General features: G+C 49.6%; 1 long non-coding RNA gene across 1 annotated transcript in view; it reads left to right on the top strand.

The window, feature by feature from the left end:
- Positions 1–24,513, top strand: part of LOC308069151 — a 132,767-nt gene that overhangs the window by 102,457 nt on the left and 5,797 nt on the right. Inside the window, exon 3 of the long non-coding RNA XR_013930298.1 lies at positions 1–24,513. This exon is cut by the window's left edge and continues 29,765 nt beyond it; it is cut by the window's right edge and continues 5,797 nt beyond it. This is a non-coding gene — a long non-coding RNA (uncharacterized lncRNA).

Here is a 24,513-nt window from a genome sequence, read left to right on the forward strand (position 1 = left end):
AGCTGGAGCCCCTGAAAGCCGGCAGTCAGGCAGCGGGGAGAGAGAGACTCTTATTAAGGGTAACCCTGGCTCTGACTGACAATTGCTGACATCGTCATATTTAGCACCCGCATGCAGCGAGCCTGAGAGACACTCGCACACTGGGTGAGCCAACTGCAAATTAATCGTCAGTTCATTACTGCTCTGTGCCTTTCATCCTGACAGCAGCCTTTCAAACGTGGATATAATTGGAAGGGTCCATGTGGCAGGAATTTGGTGAGGGCTGGGAGGGGGAGCTGAGGTCTCTCTTGCTCCCCCTCTCCTTTCCTCTCTCTCTCTTTCTCAGGATGAGTTCTGGGAACAAACAGCAATCTTAGGACAGGCTGATGAAGGAAATTAATCTCTCCTGCCCCTGTATCTTGCCCCTGCCACCTACACCCCTTGACATACATCGAGGTCTTCGTACTGGGAGATCTGTTTGCATCCAGGAGGTTCCCTCGAGCTATAATTACCCTCAGCTTGCAAACAAAGTGTGCAGAGTAGCAGGGTTGCCTGCGAGAACTTGAATATGTGCATCATTGTTATTGCTGGTGGTGGGTATTACTGTTGTTGTTATTACTGTGCTGCTGGGAGGCCCCATCACTGCGCTACATAGGCAGAGTGGAAGGTGAATCTGCAGCTAGGGAGGGTTTTACAGGCAAGGGCCCAGGCTGAGGAGCAGGGCTTGAGGTACTGGGGGGAAAGAAATGATTCCCAGCATCCTTGGGAACTCATTCTCTGAAAAAGGAAGCGAGCCCTTGGATTTTGTTCATCACAGCATGGACAGAGTACCGTTCCATGCCTCGGTTTCCCTGCCAGTCAGGATTGTGCAAATACACTGATCCTTGTCATGGGTGCAGCCAGCCCCAGGACACCATACCATGGAGCAGACTTAGTGTGTGCTCCTCCAGCACATGGGGCAGGAGGGGGCTGCTCTGACATGGCCGTGACGAAATCCCCCCGGGGGTGGACATCCAGGGTGCTAGAAGTATGTGTGGGAATTGGGTTTTTTTTTGTCTTTTGGCTGATATTAGAAAATGGTATTAAAAGAAATTGTTGATGCAATCCCAATGTCCCATTCACCACACAAAAACAAATGGAAGAGGTTTCTCAAAACTCCAGTTTTGTAATAGGAAGCCACATCTGGGGGCAAGTGATGGAGCTAGCTAGGGACAATCAGGGAAAAGAGCTCTTTTGGAAGCCCCTTTGGAGGGAAACAGCCTTGGAGCACTTCTAGGAAATGGTTTTCCTCCTTTTTTCAACTTCTGCTAGTTGATGTGCAGGCATCTTCCCGGTGGCCTGCTCTGGTGCACCCATCCTCTCCAGGCTCCCTCTGCACGAGGATCTGGCTCTGCCCTGGAAGGATGCAGCCGCTGAGGGACCGCGGAGGGGACGCAGCCACAGGCTGGAGGGGAAGGTGAGGGGTCTGTGCTGGCCAGGTACCTGCTGGAAGGCACCCAGGAAGGGTTAAGTACTTCCAACAACCTGTTTTGTGCCTTCCAGAGTTGTGCTAATCTGCTCCCCTTGATGATCTAAAGGATGTGGCTGTGGTGCTTCTCCGTGAGACAGAGGGAGTCATGCCATGGGGACTCCGGCCCCCCTTCGCCTTGTCGCCCCCTGCTCCTCCTGTGCAAAAGTTATCGTCGTATTCAGTGGAGTCTCAGGTAGGCAGATGAATGGGAAATGTTCCTCTCCATTACTAGCTGCACTTGACTGGAGTCTCATTACATTACGATGGCGCTTTAGCAGGCGAATGGGCCTTGCGTCTGGGTTCCCAGCACCCCTCATACCTCCCTGATAACGTAAATTACCCTCCGCCTCATTGCCTCAAATGATCAAACATCAAATTGCTAGTAAAAAAAAAAAAAAAAGAAAAAAAAAGAGAAAAGAGAGAGAGAGAAAAAGAGAGGGAGAGGAGGGAAAGGAGAAAAGCTGAGCAGAACCATGGGTTGAATCTAGATGGTTTATCAGCAACAAGAGACGAGTCAATGGCTCTTAAACACTTGCTAAAGATGAATCCATTGAAGGCTTTGAGCATGGTAATTTCACTGACATTAAAGTACACCTGTAAAACCCAAACAATGCTTTATAACTCCAAATTACAGTCAAGACCTGCTGCTTCAGAGCACCACTTATTTCTTTTGGTCCAAGGAGGGGGTACCCACAGGTAGCCTGTGTTTCTCCATCAACAGTCTTCAGCGATGCTGAGAGAGACAGAGAAGCAGAGGTGCGCACGTGGTATAGATTTGTTGTTGATTTTGTGGTTGAACAATGTGCCAGATCCCCTCTGCCCTGCCTTTACCTCTGCCCCCCCACCCCCCACCCCCCCACCCCCAACAAATTTTCCAAGCCAGAAGAATGGCTTTGGGATGAACAAAACAAGGAGAAAAAGAGAGGGGAGCAGCACCAGGGGAGGGAACAGAGCAGGTACACATAGGGCTGGTTGACTCGGTGCGGAAAAATATGGATCTCGGCAGGGTAACGAGGCGCAGTGGAAAGAGGAGGCTATACGTCTTTTCTCAGTATTTAAACGTGTGCTTAATATGGCGCTCAGTGGAATGGTTAATCTGCTAATGCTGGTAGTGTTTGCTGTAGTACTCAGAGAAATGTTTACTGCAGTATTTCATGGGATTGTGTTCTGGATGGCACAAAAGGAGGAATCGCTCTAGCGTACCGGGAAAATGTTCATTGCAAAATATACTGGAATATTAAGAGGTTTATTTAGTGGCGTACTTAGTATAATATGAAAAGAGTTAAGTACAGAGTGTTTTATTAATATTTTTGGGGTGTGGATGAATTTCAGTGCTCAGGAAGGTTATGAAGAAGCAATTCCAGCAAAGGCTGGTTTTATTCATAGATTTATAGATCTTAAAACCATAAAGGACTCTTTGATCAGCTAATCTGACCTTCTGTATAACACAGGTATATACAGTGTGGACATACCTCCTGATTCAGCAAAGCACTTTAAGCACTTGCTTAAATTTAAGTATTTGAGTTGCCCCATGGAAGGCAGAGAAAATAAACCCTATTGAATCAATGGGACTATTCATGCCCTTAATGGGAAGTGGGTGTTTAGGCATTTGCTGAATTGGACCACCAGAAGATAATGCAGCTAAATGAGTAATTCATAGCCACCCATTTATTCAACTGCTTTTGCCTTCTTTTCTGCTTGTGGATTGCTCTGGAGCCAATCGCCATTTCCTGCGATGTATTCATTGTTTGAAGTCATTCACTGAATAATTTCAGTGAAAACTCTTTCTTGATAGCTTGCTCATAAACAGTTCATTGTGAATATGGGAATATATGCACATATATTTTAAAAATGTGTGAGCATGCGCACACTTGCGTGTGTTTGCATTAAATACGTGGACACACATGCACGTACGCACACAAACGCAGGGCTAGGATCTTCAGCTACAATAAAAGACACAGTTGCCTGACGCTGGTGGTTACGTGGATTCCGACCGGCTCCCCAGTTTCAAGTTGCCTTTGTTTTGAGTGGACCCATAATATTTCTGACCCCTGACTGCACGCAGTGAATCTTGAGGTCCACTTTCCAATGCAAATATTTACCCAGGGAGTTTTTTTGAATGTGCTTTTGTGATTTTTCTCCTCTGTCCATTCATTACACACTGGTTTGCAATGCATCCCTCACCGTAAAGTGATCTGCTGGGAATTTTGCAAAAAGTGAAATGGAAGAAGGTACAAAATCAGTCGAGAGTGAATGCTGCAAATTATCACCGGTGCTGGTGTACTTGTGCCAGACCCTCCATTCCCTCTGTTTACTCAACTGGTCATGAATTGGTTCTGATTTATTATGAATGCTTTGCTTACGGATTTTCCAAACCAGCCAGGGCATATCTTCTTCAAACAAGTGTGTTTGCAAACCGCTTGTGGCACGGCATCGGTCAATTAAGTGACATGGTGGTTTTTTAAACAGGAACAAAACTGAAGAACAGGTACTATGAATGAGGCTGGAAGCTTTGCTGGTGGAATTGTGTTTGTGCAGTGGCCAGCTCCAGTTCTCATGCAGACCTGACTGTGCATTATGCATTACAACATGGGAATAATTTGTTTCTGGTGCAGGCTGCCAGAAATACATTCTTTCTAAAAGTCACACTGCATTTTAGGATTCACTTATATTTTCAGGAAGTCAAAGGAATTACCGTGATGTTTAGGGGTAGAGCGTGAATACCTACAGAATTCAGAACCGAACGTGGTGTTTCCCACGTTTCAGTTTATTTTCCCTCTTTACGTTCCCCTCAGAAATAGAGAGGAGTGTGACGGAAACTAGATGTGAGCCAGGCAATGGCAGCGTTGGGACAGTTCATCTAATGTGGTTCGTATGTGTGCGATAAGTGGCAGTCTGAGATTTTCAGCAGATAGCGTGCCGAGAGCAGGGATGCTAAGGCTGCTGTAGGACACGTGCAGAGCTGATCGAATGCTCCACGTTCTCCTCTTGGGCTCCCAGCAGCTGTGGCATCTGAAATTGCTTCCGAATGTCCTTCTCACTCATTTTGTTTCATTTGTCCAACTGAAAATTAAGAGCCGTTTGGTTTTCCCTAGTTAACCTAAGGTGGGATTTTTTCTGGGTATTTCAGTAAAACAGAAGGCTACTGTAGTTTTTCTAGTCTGAATGAGATGTGTTGTTTACAGATAGCCACTGTCCTTTCTTAGAAAAGCAGTCATGTTTCACAAAGGGAAGACATTTCAATGTGAAAAATCAATTATACGATTCTTTTTCCAAAATAGAACATGAAATATTTTGACTTTTCAAAATTACCTTCTCCTTTTCTGTTTTTCCCTTATGGGGGATGATTGGCCAAATTCAGCAAGAGCTAGCAAACAGCCTGAGTCAGCTAAAAGCACAATTTATTCTAGAGATAACTTAATTCACTGAAGTAAAAACAGAAACTGCAAGTCCTGATACCGCTTTCCAAAAAGTTGGGTTGGTGTTGCTGTGTCTGAGACATCTTTAAAACAGAGCATACATCCTTCTGCCAATATTTGCATAGCATTCAAAACAACAGGGAGCATTTGGAGCTGCTTGATGATGAGGGGATAGGTTGCAGGCATGGCAGGCATGGTGTTTGACAGGGCTGTGGATGGACCCTGGCAGAGGTTTATTTACACTGTGGCTCAGTTGTATCCAGCCTGCCTCTGTCAATGTAACTCTCTTTTTAATGGAGAGTTTACCACTTGTACATGCAAGGAGTCATTTAGGTGTTAGTTTTGTTTGCCAGTATAGACTGTCCATTAGCTATCTTAATCCTCTGTCTATCCTAACAGGCTGAATTAACAACAATAACAACAACAAAAAGTTAAAAAAAAGTCTGTCTAAAATACTGTTGTAGAGGAAGGAAATGCCCTTCCCCTTCCTTGTTTTCAAATGGAAATATATTGCTTTATGCAAGTTTCTCCTTCTGAAAACTGATGTATTTTTCATTGAAAAAAAATGGAAACTACTTGCAGAGAATTTGCAAAGGGAATAAACCCACTTCTTTCAATGTCTTGCACAGAGAATAAAAACAATTTTCAGGAGCCATTTTGGGCCGAACTTTCAGCAGGTATGGGGATAAGTGGGACTGGTTTATGCTTATTTTACTCATCGACTTCCCAACATTGTTTTGGATGAAATGCAAAATCAAATCCTGCAAGATGTGATCATTGAGGGTACTGTGGCATATTTTGAAACAGTAGGGCTGTTAGCCCCAGCATCTTGGCCATATTCCAGCCTGGATAATTACATTCTGCCGGCCTATATTCCAGCCTGCAGTTCAAATAGAGGAAAAAAAAAGACTTATCATTTCTCCTCCGAGAAGTCCTGCTGTGTGATGACTGATGCTTTTCCACCCCAGAAGTAGCTATATTTCAGGAAATGTTGCCTTCATCTTCCCACTTGTCTTGCCCATTGGATAGAACCCACTGTGAAGATGCCCAGGCCAGCTCCTTTGTGGGAATAAAGCAGCAGAGCTGCCTGGGACAGAGCTGCGGTGCTTGATGCCAGCCCCTTCATTACTACTCAGCCCTCTCCCTGAAAAGCCCTGAGTCCTGCGGAGGGTCTGGGTCCCCTGCAACCCACAGGGCAGGGTCTTTGTCTTCCCAGCAGCCGTGGGCTGGGGGCACCGGCGGGATGCACGGTGAGGGGAGAGGGCAGGCTGGCATCAGATGGGAAGAAGGAGAACTCTCTGGCCGGCTTGACCTGTGCCTGTAATTTGTAAAGAGCATTTTTACACCAGATCAATGCTTTCCTCAGCATTTTAATGCACCCCATTGGTGTCCTTAAACTCTAATGATGCAGTCTGTGAGAAGCTGCCATTTATTACCCACAGATGGGGTGATAATTATTGACAAGATTGTAACTAATAATTAAACCCATTTGCTCCTTTAAACAAGTTGGTGTGAATTATTTGCAGGGAGTTCTTTAGCAGGCCTGTGGTCACTCCTGCCGTGCGGTGACACTGCCCAGGAGCAGGCCCACCACCAGGGATGAGGGAAGGCTGCTCATGAAAGCCGGGCCGTTCAGGCCCGCAGTGGAGTCCTTTCCTCCGGTTCCGTGTGGAGCCCGTGCCCGGAGCTGTGCCAGCAAGGGGTGTGCAAGCCCTGCCGTGTGCCCACCCAGCTCCTGGGCTGTGCCCCCGGAGCCTCGGCTCCTGGTGCCGGGGCTGCTCACGGGACCCGGTCGGACACAGAGCCACAGGCGGTGAGAATGTTCCTGGCGGTTTGTCCTTCTTTCCCCGAGTATCTGGAGCTGCCCCTTCTGCAGGTGGAAGATCAATAGTCACACGTTCCCCACCGTCAGGTTTATTATTCCTCAGGCCAAAATCCCATTCCAAAGCAAATACGATGGGAGGGAAGGGGAAGGATAACTTCTCCAAGCTGTTGTTTCTTTGGGCAGCAGAGAAGCTACCAACAGACTGTTTAACCCTCCGTGCACGGCGTGGTGCCCTTGTGGTGCTGGGGACCGAAGCACCTGCTGCCGCCCAGCGCTGGTGCCGGGATGGTGGGTACCTGCACAGGTATGAGCTGTGATATGTATGTGATATGTATGTGATATGTACGTGACATGTATGAGCTGTGATGAACCTGCACAGGGCTGAGCCCTGGTGCTGGGGGCGAGGGCGGGAGCGTGCAGGGCACCGCTGCTGCTCTGCTGTGGGCCGTGGGGCACTGGTGGGCAGGGGGCAGAGGGCGACGTGAGCGGTGCCTCCCGCTGGGCATGGCAGAGGCGGGGAGCGGGCTGGCATGGGGCCGGTGGGGCCGAGGCAGGGTGAGCGGAGGGCGGCTTTTGCAGCACCACGCTGTTCGGCAGGAAGCCTGGGGGAGCTGCCTTCCCCTGGTGTACATTTAGAGGGAGGGTGTAAATCTAATCTCAGTGCTAGGGTCCATTAGCATTAGAGGGGAGTACTGTATATGCATTCATTCCCTGCTCTCACCTCTGGATGACAGAGTACCCCCCTCTGTTGTCTGCTTTAGCGCAGGGAAAAGGCTGCCCATTAATTCTCCAGCAGCGGTGCATAATGCCATCGTAAGTCTTAGGAGCCTATGAATTTTGTGAGCATTTTACAGTAATAAATACCCTACACTTGTGCATATAATTAGCTGTGTATCCCTCAGTTGTTCCATCTACACTATGATCGATCTGTCCTTTTGCTCAGGTGGGTCTGGTTCCTCCCTCACACTCCTGTTTTGGCACTGGTGTGGCTTGGCCCAGCGGCAAGAGCTCAGGACCTGGCAAAGCGATTTGTGCTAAGGGAAGGGGAGATCCGATCATGGATTTGGGGATCTGCTGTACTTGAAGTGGAAACCTGAGCTGAGAAGCTGAATGCGACCGAGTTATCCCAGGTAAGTCTCAGTGTACCTGTACTGTCAGTGCCACCTCACACCCTCCCCCCAACAAGTACGCCAGGCTGTATAGGCTATGAAGAGACAGTAAAAACGTGCATCCACCAGAGTCTGTCTGCTTATCTGACTTCGTCTCCCATATCTTGCACCTTCCCCTTCTTCCGTGAAAAAGGCTACGAGAAGACTAAGTCTGACATCTACACACTGTAGGATCTGATCCCCCTTTTGTAAAAATTCTGCTAAAGCCTCACACTAGTAGAACTTACTGTGCGAAGGTAAGCAGTCACCCTACTGTCTTAAACCTGCTGAAGCCTGGATGCAACAGGTGAGAATGTTGGGCTTTAGGGCTCTGAGTTCCAGGTCAGAAGGGCTGTGGCCACATGACACAAGTGCTGATCTGATGTGAAGCTGCTCTGCTAATGCAGATCCTTTCAGGCACTGCTGACAGCTTAACTTCTCCTGGCAGACTCAATGTGCATTTGGTATTACTTGTCTGTGATTCTGACTTTACGCCTTAAAATATCACCTGTCATCCTCCTGTAGTGTGCAGAAAGCTGGAAGCTGGCACAAAGGCGGTGCAATGTGTGCTGTGGCTAACTTGGTAAGATGTGATGCTGCAAGGATGCCTGGCCCAGGTCGGGTTTGTGCAGCTGGCTGATCCCAAACCACGCACATCTGGCAGCAGCATCCGCAGAGCACGGCTGAGGCTGGCCTCAGCCCTGGCAGAGGATGCTCACACCGTTAACTGTAACCCCCCAACTCAGAGGGACTATTTACATGCTTAAAGTTAATCACAAGCATAAATCTCTGCAGGATCAAGGCTGCAGAGAAAACTAACAAAGACACTGAAGAGGCATATGTCAAACGGGGCTGTGGTCGAGAGCTCGCTGAGACTTAAACATAACATTTGAGAAAATTAGTCCATTTGTTTCAGAGGCATCCTGAACATTGGCAAGTAGTAATTCCGTAATGAATCCATTTAACCAGTCCTATAGCTGAAATATCCTTAACAAATATTTCCTTTAATAGCACTTAAAGAGGGAGTGCAGGGAGAGGAATTTTAAGGCACAGATGCATTATTGCTGAGTTCCAGTTTTGAGGGCTTTCAAAGTACCAAGGTAATTTTTCTCCAAATTTGGCTCAATATTTAACAAATCGAGTGAGATCAGGAAGCAACCTAAGGTCAACATGTTTAACCTGAGTTGTTTGTTAAATTGTCCCAGCTCTGCAACAACAACCAGAACAAGCACATGTTGTATTCAAAGGTAATTCAAACAATCCTTGGAAACTTTATAATAAAATCACTAATCTGGAGAACAAGGCTGGAACAATGGAAACAAGGAAGCAACCTTTCTGTGGGAGATGGGAAAAGCTTGCAGATCTGGGATCTGGAATCAAGAAAAGGCAGATTTCAACCTTAGAGGTAGTGATTAACTACCTTGAATCTAGTAATTGTTAGCGAGCGTTCAGCATGAGCCAAACCAAATTGGCATTTGTGCAGAAGCAAGACGGTCAGGTTACATTCAACCCAAAGCAGCCCAGAAAAGGTGGATGCAGACCACATAGTGTGGGAGCAGCACACTTCAAAGCGTTCCTCAGCCTCGTGGCAACCTGCACAGTGGCTGCTGGATAGTGAAAAGACCTTGGTACTGCAGGCCCTTGGATGGCCAGTGTTAAAGAGGGCTTCAAGCACAGCTGGGCGCCTGCTCCCGTAGGAAGCAACCCTTTGCAGCCCTGTCTCGGCAGAGCCACCTGTGCTTCCCGCCCACCTGGAGGTCACTCCAACAATAGCTCACTGTGGCTTAGCAGGTAGATGTCAGTCGGGCTGTCCACATCACACAGCCCTTTGCAGATCCCCAGCAAGGGCCCTGTAGGCCACTGGTGGCACACGGCCCTGTTTCAGAAGCAACGTGCTATAATAATGTATCCCTAACCATGCTTTATACCAATAAGTAGGCTATAACCCTGTCAAGGTGTGCTGGTGACTCTATAAACCATGAGACCTGAATGGTCAATGGTCGAGTGGTTTAAAGCTGTCACCAGAATACTGAGATAGCCTTATAAGCCTTGTGCTGCATGGCTGGGGATACATTATTCACTATAATATATGGTAAGAAATACTTGCGCAGGGTCTGAAATGAACTGCTTTAGCCACTAGCCAGCATGGCTAGTGATCAGGGAAATCCGTCAGCATTTTCATGTGCAACGGGAGGCAAAAAGAGGCAGACACTGAGAAAGGGGAACTCATCTCTTCTGTCTAAAGACAGTGGGTTTTGTGCAGGGGATGGCGGGTGAGCAGGAGCAAGTGCAGCTGAGCCCCTCACCTGCTCCTCCTACAGCAGGGGAGCACCCAGGGATGGCCACCTTCCCCGCCGTGCAGCTCCGCACTCTGTCTCCAGCCCTTTCCTTTGTTTTGTGGAGGACTCAGGGAGGACTTGGGCTGCCAGCTCAGAGCTGCTCTGGGCAGGGACGCAGGGGCCGGGTGTGAGGCTCAGCCTGCAGGCAGAGGTGCCTGGGCAGCAGCAGGGATACTGTGCGAAGGGCCTCTGCCAGGTGCCTCTGCTTCCTCACTTACCTCCATACAGTGGCACAAGCATTGCAGGCAGGGGCCTAAAACTGCCTGAAGTCGAGTGCAAGCTGGTAGAAGAGTCAGAAACGGGGTGCTAGGGACACCCTACACTGATGGATGGAAGGAGAGACGTGGGTTGCCCCATCCATGCCAAGTGTGTCTCAGGTGGCACCAAGAGGCAGAGGGATGGAGGTTTCTGCACAGGCACGTGCAAGCAGATGGTCCCACGGCCAGGACCTGGGGCTCTGAAAGGACATTCAGCAATTCTGCCTCTTCTTTCCTCCAGCCATGGCCAGGCTTGCTGTGCATGTGAGGGAGAAAGCACAGGTAGGTCTGAGTGAAACAGGGTGAAGGGATGCTCCGAATCAAGTAGCTGGCATGTGGAGGGGGCAACGAGGTCCTTGAAGAGGCTCTGGAAGGGCTTTTGGCTAAGCCTCTGTCACCAACAACTTTGGCAAATAAAAGATTTCCCCATCCGGACAGCCTATGCTGCTCCGACCACAGGAGACAAAGTCCCTGAGAGCATGCCCTTTGGTGGTGGGGGGAGAAGTGAGGAGTGCTTGGGGGATTTCATTAGGAGATGGGAGGGGAGGGAGGAAAGCCCTCCTCCTGAACAATAGATGGAGCTAAAATTGCCTGAAGGGCTTGGCTGGCTTGCTGTATTAATTGTATATGCATATATACAGGCGTATACATTCATATTTGTATATATATGTATTCCCCTGCCCCAGCCTTTACTGTTCTGTATCAGGAGAAGACCCGGGGCATCCTTTCTCACCGCAGCAGCAGGGAGACAATAGCAGCGCCTGGGAGGGCGCCGGATAGGGCCCGGCGTGCCTGGGATCAGTAGCTGGGAGACAGGGGCCAGGGCAGAGGAATCCGGGGGCGCGGAGCACGGGCCGGCCGCCCCTTGGCTCACTTGTCATGTTAAGAGCCCGTTGGCAGGGCTGGGGCCGTGGGGCGCAGGGGGAGCCGAGGGACGGGCTCTGAATGCGGCCGCCCCGGCGTCCTTCTGTTCTCCATATGGGTACATTGTCTGGCCCCCTCCCTCCGCTGCCTCTCCTCGCCCTACTGTGCTCACATCAAATGTTTGCTTCCCTTTTTATGAAGACCCCTGGAGGGGCCAGTGGGGCAGCGGGCACCAGGAATTCATGAGGGACGGAGGAGGTGGAGGAGAAACAAGCTGGTGTTTGTCGAACGGGAGCCGTGTCCCTCCGTCCCCTCACCCGGCCTCCCTCACAGCCCCCTGTAGTGGCCCGCATCGGGGGGACAGCCACATCAGCAGCGGGGCCGCGGGTGGCAGCGGGTGGTGCAGCCTGGGGAGGGCAGTTTCCCAGGGAAGCCTGCCTCACCCTGGTCACCCCATCCCAAACCCGTGGCGCCCCGTCGCAGCCCTGGCCCTGGGGGTGAGGGGCTCTGCCTGCCGTACCCCACCGCCGAGCCAGACCCGGGCCAAGCAGCCACGTCCCCTGTAGCACGCGCCTCACCGCAGCGGTCGCCCCGTCGGGTCAGTGCGGGTGGGCTGGCAGGCCAAGCTCCCTGTCTCCTCCCTCCATCCAGCTCGAGGCGGGCCCCATAGTTTCTGGGTTTCCCATCTGTTTTGGATCCCAGGTTTTTGTCTAAAACCTTCTCATCCCTTTCAAGCTCAAGCTCTTCTGTGCTACCTGATTTCTTCTTTAAGCAAAACTTGTTTGAAAGAACTACTGTGCCCCGGAATATGCTTCCTGTTTTATCATCCACCCAAAAGTAGTACAAAACACATTAGAAAGTCTCCTCTCTAGTGGTTTTTTTTGTATTTGATGTCAGTGAAGATAAAACTAATGGTGTCAAGCAATGTAAGGAAGGGGAAGATTAAACAAAATCTATCCCCTGCAAAAACAAAGCAATCAATATAACATTATCCTGCCGCAGTGGCTTTCAACTTGCTTTGATTTGTGGATCCCTAGAAAATCCCTCATGAAGGCTCAGCACCCCCAGAAAATTCCCAAGCCCCAACCGCTGCAAATAGTTGGTGAAATTGCTTTTCCCACCCTCTGTACAGAGTCCACGTTCTCCAAGGAATCTGCAGACCACAGGTTGAAAAATACCATCCTACAGGATGCCAGTTCAAATGTAACTAAGAGTAATTAAATAGGGAGTTTACCATTGTTATTGTAATGCTCTCAGGTCCATCTTACCCACAGGATCCATTTTGCCACCTCTGGGAAGCACACACAGGAGCTTCATCGCCCTGGTGCCTTCTTGCGTGCCTCTCTGCTGCAGCAAAGGAATGCCAGGTTCCTCTGTTCACCACAGAGGAGGAATGCAACAGATTGCAGATGGCTGGAAAATTTCTGGGAACATGTTTTGCTTTTGCAGAAAAAAAGGATTTTTGCTGTAAAGGTACTTTTATTCCCCGCCCCCCCCCCAACAACTGTAAGAAGAAACTGTTGATCAAATTCAAAACAAACTTTTAATTCTCATTTCCTATTTTTGTTTCTGCTTTGTGTTCTCTGCTTCATTTTGCATCTCTGACTTCAGTTAAACATTTCTGCTGGAGAGGGGAGCATCCCCTGGTTTTGACTGGCCTAGTACAAGGACAGTAGGAAAACAAGAATAAAGAAGGTTTGGTATTTAAGGTACAAAATATTTTATTTCTTAGGCCGTATGCTGACACTGTCAATGAGATGATGAAAAATTCAAGGTGAGAAGTTTAAACAACCACAAAACTTCTTTTCATGAAAAAAAAGGAAATATAGCAGCACCTATGCCTGAAACTAGGGCAGACAACATTCAGAAATAGTGCAAAAAATGTCAAAACAGAAAAGCTGTGGTTTTTTAAAGTTGTTCTACAGATCTCTAAAGATGCTGCTCTGTGAAATAACGAGTGGTTCATTCACCAACCCATCAGCTTGGGAAATATATGCAACACAAATTCATTTGTTTCCAGCTAATTGCACTTTCATTTCCTCCTCCTATCGTCTCAAGGCTGTGCAGGCTAGGGTTTGGAGCAGCGCTTGCCAGGCTGTGCTGCAGGCGCCGTCCTCTGTACCCAAACCCCATCGCAGTGGTACCCAGCCCAGGTAGGAGCTGCTGCTGCTTCCTTTGCTTGTGGTGTTCTCACGGGCAAAACAATATTTGGGACCCACAGGTTTGGAGCAGGCAGGCGTTATGTTTTATTCCTGGCCTCTGTCATTGGCATGCTGTACAGTTGTAGTCAAACAAATGAACTTCTCAACATCTTAGTTACCCTCTCTGTAAAAATGAAGGTAATATTTATCCAGCTGGGATGCTGCAAGGAGTAATTAATGTGTACAAATCACTTTGAATTCCTCTAACAAAGTGCAAATTGTATTAGTCCCCACAGAAACTGGTAATAGGTTTGTGTCTTCCTTCACTGAAGTTCTGACCTCAATCCCCTGGGGTAATCTTGGGGAAAAACTCTTCATATTATTTGTGTTAGAGTAGCTCATAAGAGCCCCTCCAAGAGCAAACTCCCCATCGCGCTCAGGGCTGCATGTCCATACAGTAACGTGCACCCCAAGCTCTGGAGGCCTTGTATTTGAACTGAGGGAAGCTGGAGAGAGGAAGCATTAATCCTGTTTCAAAGGTAAACAACCAAGGCACAGAGAGGAAGCATCTTGCTGGTGGTAAGTCTATGTACCAGTATAAGTCTTTCCAGAAGACTCTCGCCTCATATTGACTTCCTGACTCAAGCTGAATTCTCGCCTCTCTTGGCTGGAGGTCGATCTTTCCTATTTTGGTGAGACAGGCCAGCCAGCCAGCAGCGGATGGAGCTCACTTCTCATGGGACACTCAAGGACAGCAATGTTAGGGCAAGTCGGGGTCCACAGAGAGAGGGCATGGAGTGGCTTTGGGCAGGGTTGGTGACCACCAGTCCTGTTTTTCATCTCATGCTCTTTTGGAGACCTGGATGCATTCTGTGTTCTGATTTCTTAACACTTTCAGGTATCTTTCTGATATGGGAAGAGAGAGATCAAGACAACCCAAGAAGGACTGGTTAAGGTGGTTTTGTAAATCTTTGTGCATTAATAGATGGAGAAATGCAGATGTATCTCCAACAGCTCTTCTAGCATTTGTCACATTCTTTTTTTGGCTGACGTAACTGCTAATTTCTTGTTACTGCATCCATACCTTGAACAGAGCAGTAAGTTGCTTCACCACCAGTATATTGGAACTTGATACCATTTTTTTCCTGACATTAGAAATCAGTTTAAATTGTGCCTTTTCAGAAGGAAAAATTGAGCAGAAGAAAAAGCATGTCACAAAATTCCAGTACCAATAATGGACTGACGATCCTGTTCACATTCTGTGTGTAGCTATAAAATACTACTCTGTGAAAAGCTGCATGTTTCACAGGCACTGCTGACATTTCATGGAGGAGACCAGTGCCAGTGATTAGCCTCCTGACCTGCTGGTCCTCAGGTGCATTGCGACTAAGTGCCTTCTAATGCTAGTGCCCAGATGGGCCAGCAGACTTTCTGGGTAAGGACAGCACCGTTCTCACCTCCCTGCTCTCCCAGTGGACCTCAGGCACTTCTTGTATGGAGGTCTGACCAGCAAGGGGAGCCCCTAATCCCCAGGGACACCTCCCACTGGCTTCAGCACCCTGGAGGCAAGCTACGGAGGTGTGACCCAAGTCATCTCACTGCCATTGGGATGAGATGAAGGACAAAAGTTGGCATGATCGGACAGCTGGGGAGAAAAAGACAGGGCTAAAGGCAGGCTGGTGGTTTCACTCATTCCCACTCCCAGGATTTTACAGGACTGTGTTGATGTACACCAGTAGATCTCAGCCTCTAACACCATTCAACCATGGGCTACTTTCATGGAGAAGCGATCGTGTGTTGGAAAGGAGCCACCAAGAGAGCACCTTTACCTGGGAGAACCTTCCCGAGCGGCTGGCAGAAGCCGAGCAGGTCTCCCCATCCTTCGCTTGGCTGGAGAACTGGGAGCTGTTTGTAGGCGGTATCCAAAGATGCCTTTTTGAATGTAGCATGTGCAAGGATGGGAGGATGAGGGGAGGGGGGTGGGGGAAGAGGAGAGGTACAGACACAGCACTCCTTGGCAGTGATTTATAGACTGGGTCAGGCACAAATTGACTCGTATGCAAGAAATGTAAATGGAATCGAGACTTTTGATGGAGAAGCTCATTTTCAGACTTAAACGCTTTAGATTAAACACACTCACACACAAATGCTGGCGGGGAGGGTGTTTTATATAATTTACATTACAAATCAATTCATTATCCACAGAGGCAGGTTGCACTGATTTTCAAGGATCGGAGATTTGATGAAGAGGATTCATTTCAAGAAATAAACCTTTTAAATTAACCGCAAGATGAGGGAAATTTCTTTATTTAAAAAATGCACCAGCCCCTTCTTTGTTTCTTTTATTATTATTAATATTATTTTCCATCCAGCTCTGGGTCATTAAGGAGGGTCCAGAAGTCACAGATTGCCTTTCTGAGGGAGGAGAACTGAGAACTTTGAATGTCACACATTTTGTCTGGCTCCAAACCCTTCATTTATTGCAACACAATTTGTTACCTGTGGTTGGCTCTGCGCACCATTGTGTGCCATGTGCCAGGACTGATTTAGCAGTGAATGTCCTCTCCACCTTGAACCTGAGAAAGGAAAAATCCCTTGAGAGAGGAGACGGAAGAGTCATGAAGGACAGACTTCCAGCTGCCTCAGGAGGGAAATGCCCCTCAAGCTCTGGGTGAAGTCCCTCAAGCTTTGGTAGGTTGCAGAGTTCAGGAAACTCTGGTTATAAGAAAGGCAGATGGCTCTGTGAGGGCTCGTTTTGGATGCAGAAGTAAAGAAATGGAACAAAAGGACACCCCAGAACCAACGTGGGTCCTGACATCCCATCCTGCCCTGGAGGTGTGCAGATCACAGTGGACAATAGCCAGGGCTGGAGGCAAAGCAGGAGGAATGAGAATGGTTGAAGGACAAGTGCCACATTACCCTAGTCTTCCTTGGCAAGGCTGCAAACTACCGTCTTCGAGGAAGGCTCTTTCTCGCTTCCTAAACCATTTGGGTATAGTTTGTTCCCCTCCAGTCATTCCTGGCCACAGCTCCCTTGTAACTCCCAACAAAGCTCCTACAACCTGGCTGCAAATGCAGCCTCCCCGCTGCCCAGCATCCCACCTGGCTGCAGGATGGAGTGAGGTGAAACAGGAGTGCTGGAGCAAGCTCCTTCTCTCTTCTGTGTGAGAACTCATTGGGGTTTGTTTTTTAGATACTTTCCTATCAAAAAACAAAAGGTTGGGCCTCCTTCCTATCTGAACAAGAGCCAATCCTCTAGTAACGCAACTGCTCACCTAACCGTGGGCAACCACTGCAGTTGTGTGGGATGAGCCGAGGCCAGAGGCTCTTCACAGGCGATGGCTGGGGATGGACAGCTTTTGGGTCCTGGAGCCATCTGCATCCCTCAGGGTCCTGATCCAAGCCCCAGTGCCAGGGCCTTCTTGAAGCCATCCTCCTTGCTGGAGGATCCTGGCCCTTGACTGGGAAGGCTGCAGGGCCAGTGTGGCATGGTGCTGGGACGGAAGGGCAGTGCCCACCCCCCTGGGACTCCCAGTGTGGGGCAGGTGGGCAACAATTCCCTGAGCCGGAGGGCAGCCAAGCCAAGACATGAGGGTTAACAACCCTCATCTCACAGGGAAAAAAAAAATAATGTCGTGGGATCTTTAATGACCACAAATGGCTAAGACCTTTGTTTTATATCTCTTCCAAAAAGCAATCATGCACATTTTAGCAGGGGAGCTTTTATTCTCATGCGGATGGGGTAGCCGTTGCAGTGTCCTCTCCCAAGCGCATCCGGACCTGGTCAGCCCAAGCGCACAGTACAACGTGAAACATGTTTGACCTTCACAACTTTCCTTTACAGACCAGCAAGCTAAAACCCTGAAGGAATTTTCCTGAGTGAGTTTGTCCAAAGCAACGTTCAACACCTCATTCAATATTTGCCTGCAAAAAAAATGCCAATTATTGAGAGACAGTCCTGGCTGGGCATCAATAGGCAGCCAGGTGTGAGAAGTTGAAGAGAAATACATCTCATTAATGTGGAATTGTTTTTAGGTTAATAATCTTGCGTTAATTTTCCTTTAAAATATTGTCTTTGACCGTTAAACGCTCGCACTGTTATAAAAAGAACGTAATAAATGATCTTGAAGCAAATTCTCCTGCCAAATGTCATAATTTATTTGCATAATTAGCTCTTAATTTTAATTCAATATGCAAATCCACGCTTCCTTTAAATTGCAGCAGCCTGTTTCCCGGCCCTGGCTGCCATGAATTTATTGTGAGGCGGCTGTTTGAAAAGGCAGCTTCACTGCCTTCTGGGGATGGCTGCCTGGGGGAGGGGGTGCCCACCGCCAACTCCAGTCACTTTTTGTTTGGGTTTTGTTTTGGTTCGCTTCTTATTAAGTTGGACCCCAGCCTGCTTCAATCCCTGAGCGTCCCCCTCTTCCCCCCAACAAGTCCTGTTTCCCTTTGTCTTCCTCCTGCATTCTCTCTCTCTTTTCTTTTCCTCTTTGGAGAAGACAATGTTGATCCTCCATGTTCCCTGCCCCTTGCCCCCCCCGCCCCCCCCCAAAAGGCTCTGGCTCAAGTCAACCTGGCAACTGCTCTGCTCTCCTCCCCCCTTCGGCTCCCTTTCCCCAGCCCTTCCTTGCTGTGTGACAGCCCCTTGCTCAATGCCTTTTTATGGTGCCCTCCTGGAGGAAGGTGAGGGGGAAAGGCCTGTCTTCCCCATGGGGTTCCATCCCCCGGTCCATAGCCAGAGCCCCTGCAGATCGCCAGAATCCCACCTCACCTCGCTAGCTGTGCCCCCACGGCGCACTGGCCTGCGCTCTGTGCTGAGCTGGGCTCGTGGCAGGGCAGCAGGCAGTGGGCAGGGGGCTGCCGTCCCCACTGCTGGGCAGCACACTGTGGCTGCACCCCTACGCGCCGATCCGCCAGCTGCGGAGCTGGAGCCGGGGTGCTCCCTCTCTCGCTCCCCCCATCACCAGCATCCCTCCATGCCTGCGCTGAGCCCCTGCCTCTGCTGGGTGGGTGGGAGACCCGCCAGCTCAGGCATCAGCCCGCCCCCAGGCAAGGGGTGCAGCTCTCGCCCAGCGCCCTGGGGTGTGCAGCCAGCTGGCACCAGGCACTGCTCCTCTGCTATGTGGAAAATATCCAAATTAAACAGTTCACAGGTTTCTGCTCCTTCCCAATCCAAAACTGAAACAGGATTCCAGCAACCACCAAGTCCCTCCAGGTAGAGAGCTGCGGGCAGGTGGCTTTGCGGGAAGGGTGGGGAGATGCCCAGGGATGCGTGCTGCTCTCTGTCCTCGTCCGCAGCTGACACAGGCCGGGTGACACAAGCTGCCCCTGGCAGCCCACGGGCAGATGTGGGGCCACAGCAGACAAATGTCTGGGGGTTTTCAGGGACCTTGCGTCTTTGCCAGTGACCGGCCAGTGAGGGCTGTGGGTGCTGCACGCTTCAGTTCCCTCAGGATTTGCCCCTGGGGCACAGGGAGCAGGAGGACACGCAGAGTCTCCAGCCCTTGCCTTTCATGGAACTGGGAGAGGGGCGGGAGAGATGGGCGATGAAGCAACGTGAGCCCAGGGTTTCGCACGCAGGTTAGGGAATTAAGCAAAAGGGACAAATTAGCCTAGACAATAGGAGATCTTTTTCACTGGGGGAGGACTTGGGGGAGAGGGAGATAATTAAACGTTGCTTCATCAAAGCGGAGGCAGTTTGCAAGCTGCTCTCCCTTGTAACTCTATCGCGTTCACCTCCCGGCCGGAGCAGGAGGGCGGCAGTCGCCCCTGTGCAGGTATCGGGTGCCCGGGCTCCCCCGGGAGCAGGGGCAGGGCATGGGGGAGCCCTGGAAGAGGGAGAGGCAGGCGAGGAGCAGGGTTGGGGTTGGGGGCTGTAGGAAGGAGAGGGTGTTGTATCTCATTACAGGCCTTAGATCTCTGGAGGGGAAAAGGAAGGGGGAAAAAAAAGAAAAAAAAAAAAACAACGCAAAAACCAAACCCCAATCCCGAACCATAGGCCTTTGTTAGAAATGCTGTCCGGGAAGGAAGGAAGAAGACAGGAACAGCTCAAATTCAGTCCTTCGATAATTAAAGCTTGCAAAAGAATAAAAGGGGGCAAAAAATAAAATAAAAAGGGCTTTCCCTCCGCCCACCTGCTCCCAAAACAGGGCTGCTGTGGCTTCCCCTGGAACAAAGGGACATGGTGAGAATGGGCTTTTCTTGATCCCACAGTGGCTGAGAGGGAGCAGTGGGACAGGCGTGTGGCCCTGCAGATGGGAGTCCCTCATCAAAGCAAGGGAAAAATGGGGGGGGAAACGTGTCTTTCTGTTTTGCTGCTCACCAGAGCAGGACTCCAACCTGCCAATTGAGGAAAATTTGGCAACTGAAGACAAAAACATTTCTGTTCCAAAACTGTGCAGAAAGAAGTCAAACCCCTGTGTTTTCTGCTAAGCAAAATTAAAGAGGGAAAACCATCCAGTGGGCAACCCACAGACCCTTTCTGCCATGCTTTGGCTGATCAGAGCCTCTTGAAAAAACACACTTGTAAGACCTGCACAATTTGGGATTTGATTTTGCATCACAGCAGGGGTTGGGGGGTGGGGTGGGTGGGTTGGGGGCTGCCTCCCAGGGTCTCTGTGAGGGCAGGCAAAAGGGAGTGGTGCATGACGTGCAAAGGGCTTACCATTGCCTTCAGCCAAGACTACTCCTTTCTTCTGCACCTGCCTGCTGCGTGTCTCAGGACCTCATGTGTGTCTCTGGGTTTAGTGATGCCGATGACAAGCAACCACTTCTAACAGGACTCTCAGGAAAACTTCCCTTTCCCCAGCTCTTTATGTGTTTAAGGATTTGTTCTTTTTTTTCTCTGTCCACTGCCTCTACTACTTCTTACAGTTTCAGACCCCAAATTCTGTTTTTCCGCAAGTGGCTCCTGCTTTTCCAGCTGAAGATGCTGCTGCCGAAGCCTGGTCTGGCAATGAGCATGTGGAAGCTGGGGCAGGAAGGTTTCACTTGCAGATTTCCCCGTGGCATCAAGCAATGCCCATCATTGCATGCATACATGCATGCATGCTTGCACCCTCCTGTGCCTCAGTTTCTTCACCCAATAACTGGGGATAATATGCTCTCTGGGTCTGAGAAGTCTCATGGAAGAACCTGAGGGAAGCTACCAGCTCCTTGCTGACAGGCACTAACAATGCACACAGCACTCTTGTCAGTTGTGTGCTTTACCAGATGTCAGGGCAGAATGGGTGCTGCTCTCTGCCGTATGCCACTGCATCTCTGCAGCTTTTTGATTCCCACTCAATTCCTGGCCACAGCTCTGCGATCCCACCTTTTGCACCTCAAACCCCAAGGGACCGGGGCCTTCCCACTGTGCGCTGCAGAGACAGGGCACACAGACAAATGTGTGTCGTGGGGAGCCACCATGATCCAAGTGTGGGCTGCAGGTGGAGCAAGCATTGCTCTGCCCTCCTGCCTGCTGGCATGGAGCGCTGTTAAGATAAAGATAAATAAGACTCCCTTAAGAGCTCAAGAAACAGAAAATGAAAGTAGTACAAGGAGACCATTTTAAAACAGCTATGTCATGGCTCCTGGAAGCTGGTTTTGCCAGGCCAGCATTGCCAGCTGTGCGGTTCTGCTGTGGGGTGACACCAGCCGACTGTTGCATTGGACCTCCAAGAGGCTGGAGCATGCTTTCTGCCCCTGCCACAGCCCTGCTGGGTGATCAGGGGCTCACCACTTACACCTTCGAGGGCTTCCTCTTGCCTGCTTGGCCCGTCTAAATCAGAGCTGTTTGGGAGATGACCCCTCTCTCGCCTGGGATGGGCTGCAGTGGGATCCGTGTGTCCCACAGGGCCTCCAGGCTCTCAGGGAGTGCAGCAAGAGGCAGGCTTCCAAAGGCTGGCACAGTTGTGTGCTTTGGTTGCACTGCCTGAATGAGCAGCCCAGCTCTCAGGCTGTGCACCCACTCCTAGGGACCAGGGATGGTGTACACTTTAAAGCTGAAGGAGAAGGAGTACCCCGCATCTGTCTCCCCACCCTGCCCAATCCCCGCAGGCCAGCCTGGTGCAGTTCGGTGGCTCCCCTGTGCTCGGTGCCCTCCGAGTCCCCACGTGAAAAGGGCTCGGGACACGAGGCCAATCAAGCAATTGGATTGCCTTAACACGCCTTAGTGCTTTATAATACCTGCCATTCTCCATGGTTGAGTCTGTTTCTGATGCTTGCCATATTCGAGGGTTATACTGCTGTGCTCTCCATAGTCCACGCTGCCCTTCTGCTAACTGCTGCCTTCTGTCTTGCTCAGTTAACGGTTAAGGTGGTTGCCACATCCAGCTGAGGTTGGTCCTTCGGCCACCTCCCCGGCTGGCCCGGCAGGACGGGCTGGCAGGCTCCCCCCAGCTCCCCAGGAGCGTTCCACACAGTGCCTGTGGAAGTGTACAAAGTGTCAACCTCAGCGTAGTTTTTAACCTGGAGTGATAGCTTTACTGATTTGCCACTTTACTACTCTTGTTAATGAATTTTTAATCTTCTTAATGACATTAAACACGGAAAGTAATTAAGGAAAACAAGTTTGAAACTGCTGACTTAAACCCTTTATTCAGAACTATTTAATGTAGAATTAATTTGATTTTGCCCATTATTCAAATGAACACATTACCTTCCTGTGCATTGGCCTCTTTTCCTTTTTTTTTTTTTTTTTTTTGGTGCGTGTGTGTGTGTTTTGTTTTATTAAATTTATCATATAATGCTTTGTCCTTTTTGCTCGGAGGGAGCCAGAAAGTTTCTCTCTCCCAATGACGGAAAGGGTCGGCCTTTGGCATCTCTCATGGGTCTTGTAAAGTCTCCCTGCATCAGGAGCTCAGCTGTGGTTGGGAGCAGAGGTAGCGTGCCTGAAATACCAGGTTGCTACCACCTGCTCGATGAGGGGAGGAAGGAGCTTTGCTTCTCAGCGAGAGCTGCCAGACGGCATCTTAGCACAGGACATCACCCCTACCGCAGGGACCGAGGCTGTGCTGATTTCACATCAGACCCCCAGGCCTCTGCAGAGCAGAGGGCAGAGGCTGGTGCAAACACATGGGGGAAAGCAGGTGCTGAGCTTCAACTTACAGGAGAGGAGAGGGGTCCTTGAAACTCGTATTACCCCTCCATGGGCATCGCAAGCTCGACCCTTGCTTTCCACCCTTCTCAGCCATTATTGGCTCTGACCCACACATACTAAGACAGCAGACCTTCATCTGATATTGCCCCCCACAGCTGACTTTTCCTTTCCCCAGCCTGGCTTTTACATAGCTATAAACCCTGCTGCCACTGTGAGCCTGAGCATCCGGCCTTGCATTCCTCTTTCCATTGGGACAAGGATTCAGTGTTATGAATCAGCTGCATTCCTGATGTGATTCTGCTCATCTGTCTCCCAAACCCTGCTTCTCCAAATGGCGGAAACAACCAGCAGCCAGTAAGTTCTCATTTGTCAGAGGTGTCCAGGTCGGCCCCATCAGCAGCTTCAGCACTTGGGAAGCTCTGTTTGCACTTGGTGATGTTAGCACAACCCTTTCTCCTTCATGTGAATTTGCTACTGCATCCCCTGTATTTGGAAGCAGTGAAACCCCTACAAGTCCCCCGGATTCATTCCCCAAAATCCAGCTCTGCCACAGGCAGACACTATGTTGATTTGACAGCAGGGGCAGTCTAGGTTCCACTGCCAACCCAGGCTGAAAAGGGCAACTGATCCTCGCATCCAGAGGTCTCTCATCTTTGCTATCAAGAATCTCCTTCTGGCATTACAATGCATTGTACAAATAAGCCTTTTTCTCTGCAGCCACCTGCCTGGCAGAGTAGGTAATGTCAGTGGAGCCACACAGGCCAGTCTGCTTCTGAAACAATGAGAGTTGTCCAAATAATTGTGTGCACACGGATTGCTGGATGACGGAGCCAATATGGGGCTGTAAATCCAGCAGATGTGGTGAGAGTCTCAGCTACAAAGAAAGGCAGCAAAAGCACACTTCTGAACCCTCTCTCAGACCTGGATGTGTACAGAGGGGAACATCAAAGTTCTGTATGAAAAACTTCCTGTACTGTTCCCTGAGCAGAAGAGGAACTTACCAAGCATTGCAGAGGGGGGAAAAAATCCTCATTAAAGCTGTGCAGAGCTCCCAGGTGCTCCCTTCATCACGGACACCTGCATGACACAGTGACTGCAGGAGAGCAACCCCGAATCTAAAGCCCAGTATTCAGCTGTTGGAGCAACAGCTTTTTTTGTGTGGGTCGGTGGTGAGCAGCCAGCCCTGTCCTCTCTGAGGTTTGCTTCTCTGCAAAGACATCAATTCAGCGTCCACTGGAAGTAACGAGATCCTTTCCCTTGGCTCCAGTACATAACTGGATCATTCCTCAAGCTGGAATATTAAACGTGCCGGCAGATTGTCATTAAAACCCTCTTTACTTTATTATGTGTTTTTGCTTCAACAGCCAAAACTAGAGGAAAGAAAGAGAGCAAACGATTTTTGTGCGTGCTGGCTGTAAGACACTTTGTGAGCACCGAGCTGACTCTAGCAGGACCTTTTCCCATCAGAAGAAGCAGTGCTGCAGAGCACCACGTGGGATGACACTGGTGTTTCAGACTGTAAAAGCTCCCACCATGGTACCTGACCTCCTCATAGTCAAGACCGCGTTTTAATGTGACAACAGATGTCATAATCCCTTTGGGCTTTTTGCAGGCAGCAAACTGAGGCATTGGATAAATGAAATGACATGGAAAAAAATCAGCTGGAGAGCAGAAGAGAGCTCGGTCCCCAGAGTAGCTGGTGACTGATCTCTCACCTTCAGCCTCTAGTGCTCTTTCACCGACATACCTGAGTGTCACAGAACAGACTCAGCACGTCTGAACTGGATCCTGAAGCATCATGGTGGTCTCCATGCCCTACTCAGCATGGGCTTGGGGAGCTTGCTAGGGAATGAACACCCATTTCTCCCCACCCCATGCCTTTAATACTGTAAGCTTCTCATTAATGAGCAAATTATTATTATTATGGTGGCATACCTGGCACTCAGCTGCTA

This window comes from Falco punctatus (genome assembly GCF_963210335.1).
Source record: "Falco punctatus genome assembly, chromosome: 9".
Lineage (NCBI taxonomy): Eukaryota > Metazoa > Chordata > Aves > Falconiformes > Falconidae > Falco > Falco punctatus.